This window comes from Narcine bancroftii, chromosome 1 (genome assembly GCF_036971445.1).
Source record: "Narcine bancroftii isolate sNarBan1 chromosome 1, sNarBan1.hap1, whole genome shotgun sequence".
Taxonomy (NCBI): Eukaryota; Metazoa; Chordata; class Chondrichthyes; order Torpediniformes; family Narcinidae; genus Narcine; species Narcine bancroftii.
The window spans coordinates 77,734,362-77,746,782 of NC_091469.1; the positions used below are offsets into that span (position 1 = coordinate 77,734,362).

Below are 12,421 nucleotides of genomic sequence, written 5' to 3' on the forward strand. Positions count from 1 at the left end.
CCTCCCGCGGGAACTTCCCGTAAAGGTCTCATCCAGTTAATTTCTGGCTTATCCTCTCCTTTAATGTCTAGGTTCCTGTTGTCCGGGAAATGAATCAAAGGGTTCTGCCCTTCCCTCCCAGAGGGTCTCACACTGAATCAAAGTCTCCTCCCTCTCTTGTCAATTGAGGTGATAATCTAGTACTTTGTGAACGGGTCATCATACCACCCCTACTTTCTTCCCCTTTCTTTAGCTGTGGGGGAGGAGGGGAAGGTGAAGAAGGGTAGAGCATAGGAGAGAGGGGAAAGATAGGAGCTGGCATAGGAGGAGCATAAGGTGGAGGAAGGGAATGTAACACATCCCATCCTTGTGTTTCAGGGACAAAAGGTTCCTCATCCTTCTTGTCCTTACATTCCTTTTCATTCAAAACCAGTTGATCAACCGATCCACTGAGCCAGCAGGCTGCGTATTCTCTGCTCTCAATATTATCTCTTTGATTTTGATAGAGCCAGATGTTCAATGCCTGACACATCCAGTCCTTGTAGGATCTGAACTTTGGCCAATATACCGAATTCCCTTTTTTCGGGTTTTTAACCCATTCCAGACAGCAATACCTGACCATGGTCTGTTTGTCTTTCCCGCGGGTTCTCCCCGCACCCCAATCAGATAGCATTAATCCTAACGGACTTTGCTTAGTTATCTGATCGTCCCGTCCTTCCTTAGGACTATTTCCCTTGCTACTCACACCTCCCATACTAACAGGTAAGTAAAATTTCTCTTACCAGGATCCAGTAGCTATTCCTAGCGCGCTTCCTTAACGTCCTCCCGTCGTTTGTTCTCAATGCCTCTTCTCGGATATCACTTGCTTCATCCACTGACCAGTCACCCGTCGTCCGTGAGTCCAGCTGAATCAGCCGGGGTGCACCTACCCTCGTCGTTGGGCACTCTGTCAGTGGAGGGAGTGGGATCCCGGACGAGCCCCCATTTGTGAGAAGCAGAAGTACCTTCACAGAAATTGCTCGAGACAAAAATTGAGAACAAAGAACATTTATTATACAACAATGCAAAGTTGGGTGCTTCCCCTTACCCTGGGAATACAAACTCACACTGGGGCTCACCCAACTTGTATACAGCTTATTTCAGTATAGAAGTACCCTCCCCCTTACATTCTTCTGCCTCCTGGATGAGTTTGGCATTAGGCAATCCTGTCTGCCTACGTGCTGTTTCTGTGATGAACTTGGAGGACCAGGGGGTATCCTGTCAGTGTCCCATCATGTCATTGTCCTTATTGACAAACCTACCTTTGTCCTTATTCACACCTTCCTGACTCTCAGGGCTTACTAACTTCTTAAATGCAGAACTTGCTAATTCTGTCTAAGGTTTACGCTTACTAATTACATATGCGGAACTTGCTGATTCTGTCTAAAAGGCTAGAAGACCCTTATTTTATTCAGACTAACTTTACTTCCTACATTCTATTATCTATTATCTATCCTTATCCTATTCATACTGGCGAACTTCATTACACATATACTAGCTTTCTTCATCTTTCATATTTTCATATTCATTTTACTCATCTCTCACAATAAATATCATGTTTCATGAAAATAAGCCTTGAAACTGGAAAAAGGTCATCATTCTTCATGAATTCTTTCTGCTCTCTGATCCTTCACTGAAATGAAAGCTGCTGAGATTCTTGTTGAAGAGCAATCATTAGGAAGCAGGTGATTGTCTGTGTTTTGATGTGTCATCTGTCACGTGATCAGATGATCTGTTTTGGGAATGAGCTGTACATGGAGATGCTCAGGCTAAAGTAAAGATTATTGCATTATCTACATTTTTGAAAGGTAAGAGATTGAACAGAGCTTATTTCTTTTAATTGATAATTAAATAAATGAAGCTGAATGAATCCATGCTCGTCTGATTGTTCACAAAGAGCTGGATATGGTAATCAGTGTTTGCTGCCTGAATGAATCTCAACTGCTTTTCCATTATTAAATATTTATTTTTATTGAAGATTCAATGTTAATTCTTCTAAAGCTCAAAAATACCATATGTACTAAATCGTACATGAGTAGTGTGCATTAAAGCAAAGCTGTTTATGATCGCAAATGAGTGTCAATAATACTTCCATGCTGTATTTGTGTAGCATTTTGTTTAGGCTGTGGTAGACTGAACAAAGCTATGAACCGAGAATGTCGTTTGCAGGCCACAGAGTCAACAATAGAACTCCTGATGAGGCATTCTCCTAATTTGTTTTTTGTGTTGATATAAAATCAGTCTAAGCTGACAGACCTAACCATATTTCTGAAGAGAGTTGATGTGTGTAAATAGTTTTTAAATCCAAGTTATTTTACACATAAAAGAATGATATTAAAGTCTGGGTGAACACAAAAATATTTGACAGTTCTTTAAATAATGTCTTATTGAAACTATACTTTGAATAAACTGTGCAAAGCAGGTCAGTTAACATCTCAGTGTGAGCTCTGCTGGTCAGACAACAGCTGCATGGTTCTATTGTGGACCATTGTGTAAAGCTGATGCTTCTGAATTTCCTCAATTCATTCATTCCTCAAAGTTGATTGGCCACAGAGAGTTACTTTAGCAGGGGAGAGACAATACTGTATTATAGGGTGTCATGAATTTTTTGCTTCTGCTTCCTGTAATTTGATCCTCTGTTCAATTGAAAGACATTTCTATAGCTGGAATTGAAAGGTAGAACATATTAATTTAATGTTACTGTTGTCATGGGAAATATATTTACACAATGAACACAGAAGTGCTAGAGAAACTCAGCAGGTCATGCAGCACCCATAGGAAGTAAAAGATGGTTGACGATTCAGGCCTGAGCCCTTCTTCCAGAGTGTTCACTGCTCTATTCTCCAGCAGCTGAAGATTTTCTTGTTGACACAATTAACTGTGCCTTCTGGGGCAGATTTCATAAATGAAGCAATTGGATAATAAGTGCATTTATACCTTTGTAAATGTAGTTATCTGAGAAATATCTTTTAATATTTTGTTTCATGTTGTATTTTAACTTTGCTCTGAACTGAATATTTGGTTCGCAGGAAAATACATAAAAATTATGTTAATTTTAATTACAGAATAAGATAAGATATACTCTTTTTATGTTGTATATAGGATTATTATCCAAACCTTTATCATTTATACTGTCTTTGATGGCCACACGATAATTATGTCAGTAAGATATTTGTCCATTGAAGGAGAAATTTAACTGTTTTCTGCAGAGTAAAATTTGATATTTTTCTCAGTAACCATGCTGAGCATAATATCACATGCTTTGTATTCTGACATTTTGAAAATATCAGCAAACTCCTTTAACCTTTCAGGGAAAGGAAGAGTTTTTTTTAATATTGAGACCAGTCTTCCATGGATGAACACTATCTTGAAACATTCAGTTTTTGCAGCTTGTCCCCGGCTGCAGTCTTCACAGCTGATTGAAGAGACTTGGGGTAGCATAGCTGCAAGATTCACATTTTTACCCTTGTATTTCTTGGGTTGTTTCCAGCTGTTAAAGTTATAATTTAGCATAATGAGCATTTTTGACATTCAGATAGGACATTATATTTTTAAAAGTTTCCCTTCTTTTAATCATCGGTAAAGACACACAAAGACTAATTTAGTTGATTGAAATGGATTTAATGAATGAAAAGAAAATTAACTTTGACTTGTTCTTCACCACATTGGTTTTCATGGGATCATTGATTTTTGGTTTTTTTTATATAATTTTTTATTTTTCACACTATGAACCATACTGACCAAAATACACACAGACATTTCCCTCTTGAATATACACAGTGTCATTTTCTTCCCTTTTTCCCCCCCTCCCTTCCCTCCCTCCCTCATCCCCCCCTCCCCACTCAATCAACGTTCAATCTATATGATACATTAAACCCGTTAAACAACGTCATCACACAATGAAAATAAACAAGAAATTTGTGTCTTCTACTTTTACATACTAGGTCAGTTCATTTCTTCTTCTTCTCCTTCTGTCATTTTTTTGTTTTTGAGGATAACTTGAGGCAGGCTTGGTGGCATTTTTCTCATCTTATTGTTGGGAGATCTGAGATTTGCATCACCCTTGTGAATTCTACGTAGCATCCAACCACTCAATATTGCTGTCACATGCATCTGATAGTTTTTAAATGGAAGGCCAGGGATTATTCATTTCAGACTCGATAGATGCTAAATTTGTGATCTCTGAGCAGATAATGTACCCACCGACAAGAAAAAGGCATGCATTTTTCAGAGGGCATTTTTGAATATGTTGTCAAATAATTCACTATAAATTTCAGGTGCTAGTTATTTCAACATTTAAATTTAAAGACGTTACATTTGCTATATTTGCATTGATGCATAAAATGTAAATAGATCTTTTTTTTAAATGATGTGTGTTGATAATATTGGGTATCATACTGGATTTAGCCATCTCTGGATTGTCCTTTGGTATCGCCTTGCATTCTTAGTTTGGAATAGTCTTGTGGCCTCATACAAATAGAATGCCTTTTTACTGTTTTAAACTGTCCTGGATGATTAGGGACATTTAGAAAAAGAGTTAGGATAAGAGAAAATAATTTTATTTGATAAAATATTTTAAATTATTATTTATATAGAACACATCATACTGCTAATAATAAAGAAATATGGAAATATTCTGTGAAGTAAAGAAAAAATCGAGCAAAAAACTTATCGAAATACACCTTTTCCATAGTGAGACTGGTAACGACAGGCACAGTTGAGCTTCTGCTCATTTCTAACTTACTGAATTAAACAGTGGCAGAAGTCTAGGATGCTGGTTTTAAGTACTGCGGCTGTTTTCCTTGGGCTCCTCTGCTGGGTGTCAGTATATTATTGCCAATTGCAGGTGTTTAGTGTTGGAAGTGTAACTGTCACTCAAATTCATGAAAGATAGAGAGAAGGCTAATGAAGTTGAAATGTCTCTAAGGGCACAATACACAAAAGTGCACTAACTCTACCATCTGCAGACTTCTTGTTTACCTCTTTAATGGTGGAATAATTTGTTTGGAACTTAATGGTAAGTTTTAGCCTGATGATATTCAGAAAAAAAAAACATGGCAAATGGGGACAAGAGAGATTGCAGATGCAGGCATTTGGAGGAAAGAACTGTCTGCTAGAGGATCAGCTGAGTGCTTTTTGCTCAAATAACTGCAAGGCAGAGAAAATGCCGCAGATTGATCCTTTGTAGCAGAAATTTGAAGAATGCAAAAAGATGACATATTGGTTCATGAGTCATTAAAAAAACATATCAAGAGGGAAACATGAAATAAATTGAAATCTTTAAATAAGATAAAACTTTCCTTCTAAGTAAGGGAAATCATTGGAATAAGCACTTTGAATTAAAATTTAAAAAAAATACAATGTTCAACATGTCCTTATCAGGATGGTGGATGACAAAAATTTCATCAACAGTCTAAAGGGAATATTAAAAGCAAAGGTTAAAGAGTAGCATTTTTTTCATGATTTCTGACAATCAGTTGATCATATGAAGATGGAAACTGATACCAAGAGCAAGGAAGGCTTAGAAATTTAACAACAATCATATTTAATTAAGATGTTAAGGATTGGAATGAGCCTCAGTACATTACAGAATTGTTTTCTATTTATATCATATGTGACTAAGAATGACAAATATGTTTCTAACCTCCTGTCACAGTTGTAAGTGTTATAGCTCATCTTCACCTTGCTGCTGTATTTAATTTAAATTCTGGTTGTGAACAGTATGAGATCTTGACAACTAATGTGAGAAGAGAAATGTAAGAGTGATGATCCTCCAGCAGAGAAGGAAGTACAAAAGTATTGGATTCCAGAAATAGGAATATTGAAGAATATTGAAAACTGTTTTAATTAAAAATCTTATTGAGTAATAAGGTTAAATTTTAAAAAAATCTACTTAGTTATTGAACAAGCACTGCAATGTTTGTGCAAAATTTCACCCTTTGCAATGCTGAAGGCTTTGTTTAGCTGTGCTTGTTGCTTTAATTGGTGTTTTAATCTGTACTTTAAGATTATTAAAATAACTTTCAAACAGAAAAAAATATGAACAGCAAGTAATCCCATCTATACATCTTTATTTAAGTTCATGTCATAAATAGTTTTCCCAAAGCTTTTGATTTTATTCAGTAAGTGTTGGCTTTGCATCTTATAACTATAAAAATAGATTGTATTCAAATGCAGAAAATGTAGATCATCGTGAAGCTGAATAAAATTTCATATTACATATTAATATACTCCTTTGCGGTCATCTTTGAAACAATGTGCTCTGTATTTGGGATTTGTTATTTGCTGTTTTTGTTTTCTGTGATGTGTTTTTTTGTGGTTTTATCCTATTTGCCATTGCAGAATCAAAGCAGTGTACTAGGAATGTATTAAAACCTTTGCACTGCACACATCTGAGCCAAAATTGCTGTTCGTTGTGCAACAGAATATGTTGTGCTTTATATTGTATATAGATATGATTTGGGGAGATAAAGTGTAGCAGGTCTTTTTTTAGTGTAGATCACACACAAACATTTCAAAACAGATTTCATTTAAAATATTGGAGCTCTGCTCAAGCTAGACAGGCCGGGTCCAAGAGCTTTTGCAAAAACTTTGAAGAGTGCCCAAGGGGCTTCACTAATGGATTGTTGTTTTGAAAAGCAACAGATGAAAGAACTTGTTGGAATCGTCAGCTGTCTGAGTGCAGCTTGCTGCTCTAAAGGGGTCATGTGGTTTTGCAAGCAGAGAGAGTAAAACAGGCTTTTCTCTGAGAGAGAGAGTTCAGCAGCAGCAGCTGGGACTGGAACAGGACAAGCCGGAAAGCTTGTGGAAAAACCCCATTTGGAAGACTGGTTGTGAGTGCTTAGTTTAGCCTGGTCAAAGCCTTTGTGGTCCATACAAGAGGAGAGGACTGGCTGCCTAATGTTTCACTTGAATTAAGAGAAACAAAAAAACGAACTCTGTGGTGACCTGAAAAAAAGAGGTTATCATCTGGAAAACCCTAATGGAGCAAGTTCCTTCAGCAAGACACTGACATAGCTGATTAAAAGGAATCAGTTTGAATCCAGGAACAACAAATCTCTCTCTGAAAACCAACAAGAACCTTCCTGAGTGGTCGCCATTTACCTTTCAAGCACCAAAGCCTGGTGAACTTCATAAATGTTAAATTCTGTGCACAGTACAAGAATTGCCTCCAACCAGTGAACTTGGAGAAATGAGAAGTGAGATTGAATTAAAAAACTTCTCTAAACTTACTCACACATTACATACACGTGTGCTTAGAATTAGAAGGGGGTTAAGTTAGGTTAAGTAAGTCAATAGTGATAATTTAAAGTTTGATCCTGTTTTCATGTTTGAAAAATATTAAAAGCAACTTTTGTTTAAGTAACAATTTGTCTTGGTGAATATCTATTGCTGCTCGGTTTTTGGGTCCTCGGGGCTCTTAACAGTTACATCAAAATGGTGCAGTCAATTGAGTCCTACTTAAGTAATAATATATGTAAACCTTGACAGTTACTTTATGCGACCACATAGTCTTTAAGCTATATTCATAGAAATATATAGCCATCTATCAATTTATGACAAATCCCCTTTTGGATTAGATTTTTACATGGGTACATGTAAGAATATTTACAGAATTGCACCAGTTTGTAGTGTATCTTGTTATTGCTTGTGAAACAAATGATGCCATAACGATTTTCAGGGATGCTTCATAGTTTTATAAGGACACCTAAATATTACCTTTTTCTATTCAACTCAATAATTTCTGATAAAAATGCAAGTTCTGCAGGACTGGCTGTTTAAATAGATGTTCATTATTAACAGAAGTAAAATCTTAGTTATTCAACCCTATTGCCAAATTGTAACTTCTCACTTCTCAAGTTGCTCAAAATCTTTTATCTATCAAGTAATGATCAAATTATTCAAATTAACATGCAAGAGACTTCCACAAAAAAGTGAATTTACAAAAAAAAATGGAAAAAGTCTCGGGTAAAATACAAAGAGAAATGAGCGGTGTAGCTATTGTTCACATGAATCTGAATTGGAGAGCAAGTCTCTGGCAATTATGTTTCTGTCTAATTGAAACAGCATTGTAATTTATTTCTTTAAGTTTCAAATGGATGGTAAAGTAACAAACAATAGGATTTGTGTTCTTTTCTTGAATGGCGGAATTCCTGGGACCATGTCACCAGTTTGTATGCAAAGTGAAAAGCTGTACAAGAATTTGACTTGCCTTTTATATGTACAGCTTAAAGTTAGCTTGGCCCCTTCAACACTGGTGTGTTCTAGAATTCTTTTTGTTGCTGTTGAAATTACTATAGTGTCTTGTTAACTCATTAATGAAGTAGATCCACTTCAGTAGTTAAGTATAGTGCACCATGGTTGTATGGGCAGCAGAGAACGAGAATAATTTCAGCTTGCAAGTTGAAACTTCCATGAAATTTCCAATCTAGTAAATCTTTATAAAGAACAGAAAATTGAGAATAACAGTGAAACCTGTAAAACAAAAGGGACTGAAATCTGATTTAAACCACTCTTTATTTTTCAAGTTAATAACCAAAGGAAACTTGATAATTTTACATTTTGCTGCAACCCAAGCCAAAGAGTTTTTTTTGCAAAATTACCCATTTGCTGACAGTAAAATCTTATTCCAAATCTAACCGATGAAATGCATGTTGGATTTGAGCTCAATTTTTTTTTTTTCCACACCATAAATCACAATAGCCATGATATACACTTTTTCTTTTCCACACATTTACAGTGACTTTTTCTCCCCTCCCCCCCCCTCCTCCCAAGCCACCCCCCCACCCCCCCCCCCATCCATTTTAGGTCAAAGTTCCCATTGACCCATAACTCTTGCATTGCTGCTATTAATCATGCTGCGTACCAGGGTGAGATCATCAGAAAGTAAGCACTCGAGAGAATTAGCAGCAAGGTGCAGGTCCCATTGGTTAAAATGATTACAACACCCTCTGACTGTGTCTAGATGATTTGTGACAATGAAGTGTATTTCACAAAGGGAACCTCATCCTGTGTTGTAAAGGGGGTGATAAGAGTAACAAAGAATGGAAAAAAGCAAAATGATGGGGCAACTAATATTATTAACTGTTTCCTTTTCAACTTCAACCCACAAAAAATTAGAATTAGGCATGTCTTGCGTAGATTCAGCAGATCCTATTAGCAGAAGATTGTCCTATCTCCTCCAGCTATTACTGAAATGTTATGACAGATTGTGACAGAAGATTTATTGCCTCAAAACAGGCAATTGCAAGGTCTTGAATCACGTAGTAGGTCAAGCAGAAAACAATGTTCAAATCACTAGAGGTGCAAGACTTGTCCTTTCACCTCTTCCCTTCTTGCAATGCAAGAGCTAAACATTGCTTGCAGACGAAACAGCGATTCACTTGTATTACTTACTGAGAATTTTTTCAATTTTTTTTTTTCTTTGGATTCAGTTGTTTCATAGTTAAAATATATTTTTGTACCAAATAAGAACATGTAATTCTGCATCAAAATTATTTTTATTTTCAAAGAAAAACTGATTGAATTATACAGTGAAATAATTTCATTCATATATTTGTTTTAAACATGCTGGGATGGGAAGCAATCCTTAATTTACCATAGTTTCGATTTATCCTTTTTCAAACCTTGATAAGAATCCAATTTCAGTCACCTTAATACAGAGAGTTGGACTCTAGTCACTAGAAGAAGTTATTTTTCATTGGTAAGTTATGATCATGAATAAATGGCCTCAATAGTGATGATCTTAAATGTCAAGAAAATATAATGCTAATGCATAAAATCATAATTTAATTTAATGAGCTAATCTTTAAATAAGTATAACCTTCATACATTCAGCACAAAAAACAAATTTTGCTTCAATTACTATTTTAATGTTTTATCAACCATTCATTTTAATTAGACCTGGGAATTAATTTTATTAATTATAAAAAATTTGAATACTCAAAAATATGCAAATTGAAATGTCTGAGGGAATACTCAGCCTTGTGGCCTGCCTTTCAACCAAACTTATTTATGGAGGGGGTAAAAAGTCCACGTCAGCTGCAGGCTCGTTTGTGGCTGACAAGTCCGATGCGGGACAGGCAGACACGATTGCAGCGGTTGCAGGGGAAAATTGGTTGGTTGGGGTTGGGTGTTGGGTTTTTCCTCCTTTGCCTTTTGTCAGTGAGGTGGGCTCTGCAGTCTTCTTCAAAGGAGGTTGCTGCCCGCCAAACTGTGAGGCGCCAAGATGCACGGTTTGAGGCGTTATCAGCCCACTGGCGGTGGTCAATGTGGCAGGCACCAAGAGATTTCTTTAGGCAGTCCTTGTACCTTTTCTTTGGTGCACCTCTGTCACGGTGGCCAGTGGAGAGCTCGCCATATAACAGGATCTTGGGAAGGCGATGGTCCTCCATTCTGGAGACGTGACCCATCCAGCGCAGCTGGATCTTCAGCAGCGTGGACTCGATGCTGTCGACCTCTGCCATCTCGAGTACTTCGACGTTAGGGGTGTGAGCGCTCCAATGGATGTTGAGGATGGAGCAGAGACAACGCTGGTGGAAGCGTTCTAGGAGCCGTAGGTGGTGCCGGTAGAGGACCCATGATTCGGAGCCGAACAGGAGTGTGGGTATGACAACGGCTCTGTATACGCTTATCTTTGTGAGGTTTTTCAGTTGGTTGTTTTTCCAGACTCTTTTGTGTAGTCATCCAAAGGCGCTATTTGCCTTGGCGAGTCTGTTGTCTATCTCGTTGTCGATCCTTGCATCTGATGAAATGGTGCAGCCGAGATAGGTAAACTGGTTGACTGTTTTGAGTTTTGTGTGCCCGATGGAGATGTGGGGGGGCTGGTAGTCATGGTGGGGAGCTGGCTGATGGAGGACCTCAGTTTTCTTCAGGCTGACTTCCAGGCCAAACATTTTGGCAGTTTCCGCTGTAATAGTGTTGCTGTAATAGTGTTGCGCTAACTACTACACTAACCGTGCTACCTGTAAATGCTGAAATCTATCATCTTGTGTATTGCTGTACTGTAGTACTGAGGAAATCATTTGCTTTCAGGTGTACTACCTTTTAGACTAGTGGTTCTCAATCTTTTTCTTTCCACTCACATACCACTTTAAGTATTCCCTAAGCCATAGATGCTCTGTGATTAGTAAGGAATTGCTTAAGGTGTTATGTGGGTGGAAAGAAAAAGTTTGAAAACTACTGTTTTAATCATATATAATTGACTCATTATGTGCACGGTTTCATAACTCCAAAGGAAATGGGCCAATGACAATTTTTCTCAAGCAGAATATTTCGCTAATAATTGGGTCTAGGGCAGTGATTCTCAACCTTCCCTTCCCACTTTTATTGAATTGATAGATTGAATAAATAAGATTCTACTTCTGCTAATAATGAACATATATTTAAACAGCTAGTCCTGCAGAACTTATATTTTTATCAGAAATTATTGAGTTGAATAGAAAAGTGATATTAAGGTGCCCTTTGCCACCTTAAACAATCCCTTACTAATCACAGAGCACCGATTACTTAAAGTGGTATTTGAGTGGAAAGAAAATGGTTAAGAATCACTGTTTTAAACTGAGTTGTTAAGATGAAAACATATTAATATTATCAAGTAGATATTAAAGATCCAGTAGCATGGGGCTGGGTTGTCCAATCCAGCCATTTTCAATGGGGTCATTTGGCACATTTAAGGGGCGGTCAAGGACCAAAAATCATAATTTTTTTATATGCAGTCAGTAGGAGAAAAGTACAGAAGAAACCAAATGAATGACTGCTTTGCAGGGAAACACACCCATAAAATTTGAGCAGTATCCAAAGGGGGCCATAGCCAAAATAAAGGTTGAGACTGGCTGGTCTAACACATCATCTGACAGTCATAAGAATAACTTATCTGTATTTTTAGTCATGAAGTGATGGATGGATATAATGGTTTGCTGATTATTGAACTAGTCACTTCCTGATCACTTACTTGTCAGTGAAACTGATTCCACATTTTGTCACCAGGAGCTAAAATCTGGCCAATAAACAGTAACTATGGTTGGGCAATCTAGATTTGCCACGACATTTTTGGTGCAAACTGACAGGAGGACTTGAGCTTGCTATGAACCTGGCTGGTCTCAGTGTTTCTGACTCAGTCTGGGGTTCAATGGATGGGGAGAGGCTGGTAACACATTTTGTAAAATTTGTGTGTTCATATGATTGTTTTTCTGTTTCCTCCTGGATGAACAGTGTTTCATCTTGTGAGTTCTTAAGACAACACATGGATGAAGGAAAAGGTTCTATACTTGAAGATTGATGTAAGCAGCACATGAGGCAGGCCATGAGGCTGCAAACCTCCATTACAGATCCAGCATACTGTGTCTTACTCTGTGTGTCAGCCCCGGGCTGCCAGCCAATGTAATCACACAGTTAGCCATTG

The 12,421-nt window shown here is 37.4% G+C and overlaps 1 protein-coding gene across 13 annotated transcripts in view; it reads left to right on the plus strand.

The window, feature by feature from the left end:
- LOC138760114 (protein prune homolog 2-like) overlaps window positions 1-12,421 on the plus strand; it is a 134,884-nt gene that overhangs the window by 38,736 nt on the left and 83,727 nt on the right. The window contains exon 1 of one of the 13 annotated variants that reach the window (XM_069930542.1): window positions 1,744-1,826. The exons of the other annotated variants lie outside the window; for them this stretch is intronic. The gene's annotated coding sequence lies outside the window, so the exon portion shown is untranslated. Of the gene's footprint in view, window positions 1-1,743; window positions 1,827-12,421 lie in introns of those variants that run through there. 13 annotated transcript variants of the gene reach the window in all.